The following is a 7,119-nucleotide window of genomic DNA, read 5'->3' as shown; positions in this document are numbered from 1 at the left end:
TGACACATCCCCAAAGGCAAGGGAATTAAAAGCAAAAATGAACTATTGGGACCTCATGAAGATAAAAAGTTTCTGCACAGCAAAGGAAACCATCAACAAAACTAAAAGGCAACCAACGGAATGGGAAAAGATATTTGCAAATGACATGTTGGATAAAGGGCTAGTATCTAAAACCTATAAAGAGCTCACCAAATTCCACACCCAAAAACCAAATAACCCAGTGAAGAAATGGGCAGAAAACATGAATAGACACTTCTCTAAAGAAGACATCCAGATGGCCAACAGGCACATGAAAAGATGCTCGTCGTTCCTCATCAGGGAAATACAAATCAAAACCACACTCAGATATCACCTCATGCCAGTCAGAGTGGCCAAAATGAACAAATCAGGAGACTATAGATGCTGGAGAGGATGTGGAGAAACGGGAACCCTCTTGCACTGTTGGTGGGAATGCAAACTGGTGCAGCCGCTCTGGAAAACAGTGTGGAGTTTCCTCAAAAAATTAAAAATAGACCTACCCTATGACCCAGCAATAGCACTGCTAGGAATTTACCCAAGGGATACAGGAGTACTGACGCATAGGGGCACTTGTACCCCAATGTTTATAGCAGCACTCTCAACAATAGCCAAATTATGGAAAGAGCCTAAATGTCCATCAACTGATGAATGGATAAAGAAATTGTGGTTTATATACACAATGGAGTACTACGTGGCAATGAGAAAGAATGAAATATGGCCTTTTGTAGCAACATGGATGGAACTGGAGAGTGTGATGTTAAGTGAAATAAGCCATACAGAGAAAGACAGATACCATATGGTTTCACTCTTATGTGGATCCTGAGAAACTTAACAGAAACCCATGGGGGAGGGGAAGGAAAAAAAAAAAGAGGTTAGAGTGGAAGAGAGCCAAAACATAAGAGACTCTTAAAAACTGAGAACAAACTGAGGGTTGATGGGGGGTGGGAGGGCGGGGAGGGTGGCTGATGGGTATTGAGGAGGGCACCTGTTGGGATGAGCACTGGGTGTTGTATGGAAACCAATCTGACAATAAATTTCATATATTAAAAAAAATAATAAAAAATAAAATAAAATAAATGATGTGGAAGAGGGGCCCCTGGGTGTTCAGTCAGTTGAGTGTCTGACTGTAGATTTTGGCTCAGGTCATGATCTCGCAGTTTGTGAGTTTGAGCCCCACATTGGGGTCTGAGCTGAACAGCATGGAACCTGCTTGGGATTCTCTGTCTCCCTCTCTCTGCCACTCCCCCACTTGTTCTCAATCTTTATCTCTCAAAATAAATAAAGACACGTTTAAAAATAAACAAACAAAATGATGTGAAGATAAAAGCACTAGCTCAGGAGTGAGAGTTACGTGGCTGCCAGTCCCGACTTTGCCTCTAAGGATGGGGGGTACTTCATTCAGTCATTTATGGCCTACAGTTTATCCATTGATCAAACAAAAGAGCTGCACCAAAGATCCGCTCCGAAGGAAATACTAAAAGACTGTTCTATAAGAAAAAAGGAAAATAATTGAAGGGGGAAGAAAGAAATGAAGAACAACTAAAAATACATATATAAAACATAATTCATATGTATATACACATATATATGCCTAAAATTATAGACATAACACAAAACAGTAACATTCAGAGATATAAATGAAAAAAAATATTCTGAAGTCTCTGTATTGAACAGGAAGAAGATAAAAATTCCAGTCAAGATTGCATTATTGGATTTGAATAAATAAATATTTGGTTTGCCAGAATTTAGTTTAGGACTTTTGCACACATATATATTTGAGATATCTCTCTCTGAAATTCTATGTATGAATGTAAATATAATATAAAATATATAATGCATGTATATAGAATTCTACATATAGTCTATATATAAAACAATGCATCATGATGAAGTTGAGTTAATTTCAGATTAGTTTCACATTTGAAAATAAATCTGAGTGTATCACCCATGTAATATTTCTGCCAAAATGTTTAATGTGAATTTAGTCATGAGGAAAATTATACAAGTTCAAATTGGAAAACATTCTACAACACGTCCAACTGGCTTGGAATCTTCAAAAATGCCAATGTGATGAGAGAAAAAAAATAGGGAAATATTCTAGATTAAAAAAGACTAAACAGAAGTGACAACTAAATGCTTCGCAGGATCCTTGATAGGTTTCTGAATTTTTTAAAAAAAGGCTTATAAAGGACAGTATTGACACAGTTTAGGAAATTTGGATAGGAGTTGAATATTAGATAATGTTATAAATTAATGCTAAATATCTCTAATATGATAATTGATTTATAGGAGAATTCCCTTAGGGGGGAAAACAAGGTGAAACATTTAAGGTAAGTTGACTTGATATCAGCAACTAAATTTCATATGGCTCAAATGGCTTAGCCAAAGCCAAATAGTTTGTGTGTAATAGTATATAGCCAGAAAACTAAGTGGAACAAAATATTACAATTGGTGAATCCAGGTGAAGGATATATAGAATTTGCATTACTATATGAAGCTTACTTGAAGGTTGAAAATTTTTCAAAATAAAAACTTGGGGAAAATACAGAAAAAAATGTAAAATACAATAAAATGATATAACAAAACATAGAGTGGTTATTGATGTGAAGGAAATCAACAATGAAATCCAAAGGATAATGTAAAGTGGCTTTAAGAAAACACATAATTAAAGGAATTCCATAAAGAGAAGACTGGAGCATTGATGAAAAATACACAGGCATCACAAAGGAATAAGTAAAACTGTACTCAGATGAAATATATGTATAAATCCAAAAGAATGGACAAACGTTTGGAATTTGCAAGTTTAGCAAGTTTGCTAAAATAAAGTCAATATGCAAAAATCAACTTTATTTCTAAATGCCAGGAATACGTGGAAAATGAAATTTAAAAAACGATGTTATTTGCTATGGCACTAAAAATATATCAAATGTCTCTGAGTAAACTAACAAAAGGTAGACTCATCAAAGCATAGATTCCTTGCTTCAGAGCCATTCAGGAGGTCTTGAATTTTCCCCACTTCTACTTCAGCTTGATGTCCTTTCTTGGAATTTGAGCTTTTTTCTTTCTCTCCCTGAGGAACACCCATCTCCTTCCTCTTTACAAGGAGCCCAGTATAAAGCCTGTATATCTGCTTGCCTATACTGCCCACAAAGGAAGTCTTCCCACTTAGGTGAGTACCAAGTCTTATTAGAAGGATGTAGGCTGGAAAACTCACTGCTCTTTTTATTTTTAAATTTTTTTAATGTTTATTTTTGAGACAGAGCATGAGTGGGGGAGGGGCAAAGAGAGTGGGAGACACAGAATCCGAAGCAGGCTCCAGGCTCCGAGCTGTCAGCACAGAGCCGGAAGTGGGGCTCAAACTCACAAACTCACAAGTCATGAGATCATGACTGGAGCCGAAGTCGGATGCTTAACCGACTGAACCTCCCAGGAGCCCCGAACACTCACTGTTCTTTAAGGCTTCACTAGTAAAGGACACCTGTGGCTGTTCTCCCAGTCCCAAAAGGTATGATTCAGCTGGACATACTTGGCAGTTGGAGTAACCTTCACACTGGGTCCTTGACCTGTGGAGTAAGAGCTATCATAGTGGAGAAGGCCAGGTGGAAGCCTCTGACTGCCCTTCTACACACCTGCCCTCACTCTCTCCTACCAAGATGATAAGTCAAAGACAATATCATATTCTGGGTATTGATGGTGGAGATTGGTGCCGCTCTTAAAAGTCTGAAGGATGTAGGGGTGGCTGTTCCTATCATTTGTCCTCTTAACTAGCCGACTTGGCTTCTACAGAAACCAGGTGATAACTGGGAAGTGACTTTACACTATTGCAGACTCAACCAAGCAGTAGCCCCAATTGCAGCTGCAGTGCTAGACGCGGTGGTGTTGCTAGGGCAGGTGACTAAGCAGGTGACTAGAGCAGGTACATGATATGTGGTCATTAATTTGGGGAATATGTTTATTTTAACCCATTTAGAAAAAAAAAAACCAGAAATAGTTTGCCTTCTTTTGGAACTGATGCTATTCTTTCTCTACACTTCCGCTCCAGAGCTAACGTCAACTCTCCTGCCCTCTGTCATAACGTAGCCTCAAGAGATCTGGACTATCTGGGCATTCTGAAGAATATCAGTGACTCATTACAGATGACATCGTTCTGATCTTGTAGGAAGAGAGGTAATATACTGGAATACACTATATAGTATCCTAGAGTATGCTAGTATATTAGAAACCTCTGTAAGACATGTTTGCTCAAGAAGGTGGGAGATGAACCCTACCAAGAATCAGGGATCTATCATTTCAGTAAAAGGGATGATGGCCACATTATAGATACACACAATGGTGGCCTTGAAAGACAGTGGCAAGGGAAAAATTTCCAATGGTAGAACTTTGAGTTGTGCGTCAGATCATCCACTTGGTGTGTAAAGGAGAAGTGAGGTGAGCATGTGTATGGATTCATGAGCAGTGGTGAGTGGCCTGGTCAGCTGGTCAGGAGCCTGAAAGAAAGTGTCAGAGCCTGTGACAAAGGGGGTAATGGGTAAAGGCACAGGAATGAATACATGGAGTAAACATCACATGTTAAAACGTTTTTGTATCACCTGTTAACATCCACCAAAAAGCCCCCACCATGGAAGAGGTACTGCACAACCAAGCAGACAAAATGACTTGGCTAGTTGACATTAGCCACTTCACAAAAGGCAAAGTGGGTACATGGGCAGAGTGGTCATAATGGCAGAGATGGAGGCAATGTGTTGGCCCACAGCGTGGACTCCCACTTGCCAAGACAGATGTAACTATTGCCCCTTCTGAATACCTAATCTGCCTGCAGCAGAGACCAAGAGTGAGTCCCTGACATGACACCATCCCTTGAGATCAACTGGCCTCTTGGTGACAAATTGACTACATTGGGCCCCTTCAGTCCCGGAAGAGCCAGTGGTTTATTTGCACAGGAATAGACATCTATTTAGGGTATGGGTTTGCCTTTGGGTCTCCTACTTACAGAGCCTAAGCTATAACCACAATCTAGGGGCTTATAGAGTGCCTGAGACACATGGAATCCCACAAAATATCATCCAAAGGGGAACCCACTTTACAATGAAAATGGGTAGGGCGGGCCCATGACCATGAAATAGGCTGGTTGTATTACATTTACATTATCCAGAAGCTGCCACTCTGGTAGAGCATTGGAATGCCCTTCCCGAATAAAGGTACGGCTAAGGAGCCCACTTAAAGGTCATACTCTGTAAGGATGGGGTGCTATCCTTCAGATGGCAGTATCTGCACCCAGTCAGGGACCTCCATAAGGCACTGTGTGTCCCCAGGAGGATCCTAGATCCAAGGGGTGAAATCAGGAATGGCCCCACTTACCATCGATGACTCAGTGAAGAATTTTGTTTTTCCTATCCCTACAGCTTTGGAATCTGTAGCATTGGAGCCTCTGGTCCCCAAAGGGGTGTACTTTTGGGGAGGGACAAAGTCAGAGTTCCGCTAAACTGTAAGCTCCAACCGACACATGAGGACCTTGGACACCTTGCATCTAGAAAGCAGGAGTTGGAGTCACCATATTGGCAGAGTTAATTGACCTTTATCTGTAGGGGGAGGTAGCACTGTGGTTCCACAGCGGGGGAGGCAGGACATCTGTGAAACTCGGATGGTACACTTTGATATCTCTTGGTACTCCTTGTCTAATTGTAGCTGTGAATGGATAGTGCCTCAGCCCTGGCTTGAGAAGGCATAGTTTCCAGAGGAATGAGGGTTTGAGACACACCACTACTAGGACGTCCAGAAGTGATGGCCAAAGGTGAGTGGAATGTCAGTAGTGGAGAAGGGAGATGATGAGTACCGGTTGTGGCCCTGAGACTACTTGCAGTGACAGGAGTTGTAGTTTGCTCCACGAAGCTCACTCTTCTAAGTCTCCCCTGAGGAAGAGAGATGCACTAAGGAATCACTGAAGAGCTGCTCCCCAAATGTGTGGGCAAGTGGATCCATGTGGTACAAGGGGCAGACTATGGCAGCCATGGGTGTGCTGCTCCGTTTCCCTTCAAGAAGGAGCCTGTGGTGAGGAGTGCAGTCAGCCGACAGCTGCTAGCTACAGCATCTTCAAGATCCACAGCAGCATTCAAGCTGGATACGTGTTCCCTGGGAGCTCCCAGCCAGTGAGGGGAGACAGTAGGGCTCCCAGGGCCCGGTCATCTCTGCCCAGCAGTTTTTTATGGGTAAGCCGTGCACTGGCAGAGACTTTTCACAGAGCTGCATCTCAGTCCAGGCTCTTCCCACTCAAATCTTCCCTCTGACTCTTCTCTTTTCATACATGTCAGACCTGAAAGCTTTTCCTGACTACTGCTTCTTTGCCTCTTTATCTTTCACAGGAGTTACCCCCAAGCCATCTCTTGTACTTTCAACTATCTTGGGACTCAATCTAGAGACCCAGAGGACCCAAACTGACACACCCTCAATTGTGACATCACGGAAACGAAGGGATTACCAGGAACCTCATACGCAGGTAGTCTCTGTTACATCCAGGAGCATGTCATTTATTTCCAGATCTCTCCTCCTTATTATGGAAATCTAATTTATAGGCAAGGAAGAAGAGTGGGAGTATATCAAAGAATAAAGTCTTAATTTTCTATTTTATACTTGGAAACATATAACGCGGGTATGGATTGCTTTTGCCTTCCTCTCTTGAGCATATATACCTTCTGCAATGAGAAAAGAGAACAAACACTGAGCATGCCCATGAGAGGGTGCTTATAGGGGTGTTGACCTGTGTTGTGAAAGATCTGATGATGTGCTCCTTAGAAGCCAACCACAGACATCTCTATACCCCCTCCTCTTTGCCAGCTCCTGGGAACCAACCTCAGCATTATCCAGCCAGAATCCACAGGGTCAATTATATTTTTAGGAGGAAAAAAGTATTTAATAATGAGACTTTGCTTTTTTTTTTTATTTTTTTTTATTTTTTAAATTTTTTTTTCAACCTTTTTTATTTATTTTTGGGACAGAGAGAGACAGAGCATGAACGGGGGAGGGGCAGAGAGAGAGGGAGACACAGAATCGGAAACAGGCTCCAGGCTCCGAGCCATCAGCCCAGAGCCCGACGCGGGGCTCGAA

At 41.8% G+C, this 7,119-nt stretch overlaps 1 long non-coding RNA gene across 1 annotated transcript; it reads left to right on the top strand.

Moving 5' to 3' along the window:
* The first annotated feature begins 6,131 nt into the window (after positions 1–6,131).
* Positions 6,132–6,652, top strand: LOC122217045. Its single transcript, XR_006201266.1, has 2 exons — positions 6,132–6,224; positions 6,378–6,652. It is a non-coding gene; the product is annotated as an uncharacterized LOC122217045 (long non-coding RNA).
* Positions 6,653–7,119: the final 467 nt, after the last annotated feature.

The sequence above is a fragment of the Panthera leo genome, chromosome B1 (assembly GCF_018350215.1).
Source record: "Panthera leo isolate Ple1 chromosome B1, P.leo_Ple1_pat1.1, whole genome shotgun sequence".
Taxonomy (NCBI): Eukaryota; Metazoa; Chordata; class Mammalia; order Carnivora; family Felidae; genus Panthera; species Panthera leo.
The sequence above is the reverse complement of the archived record's forward strand: the minus strand, read 5'-3'. Positions and strand labels throughout refer to the sequence as shown.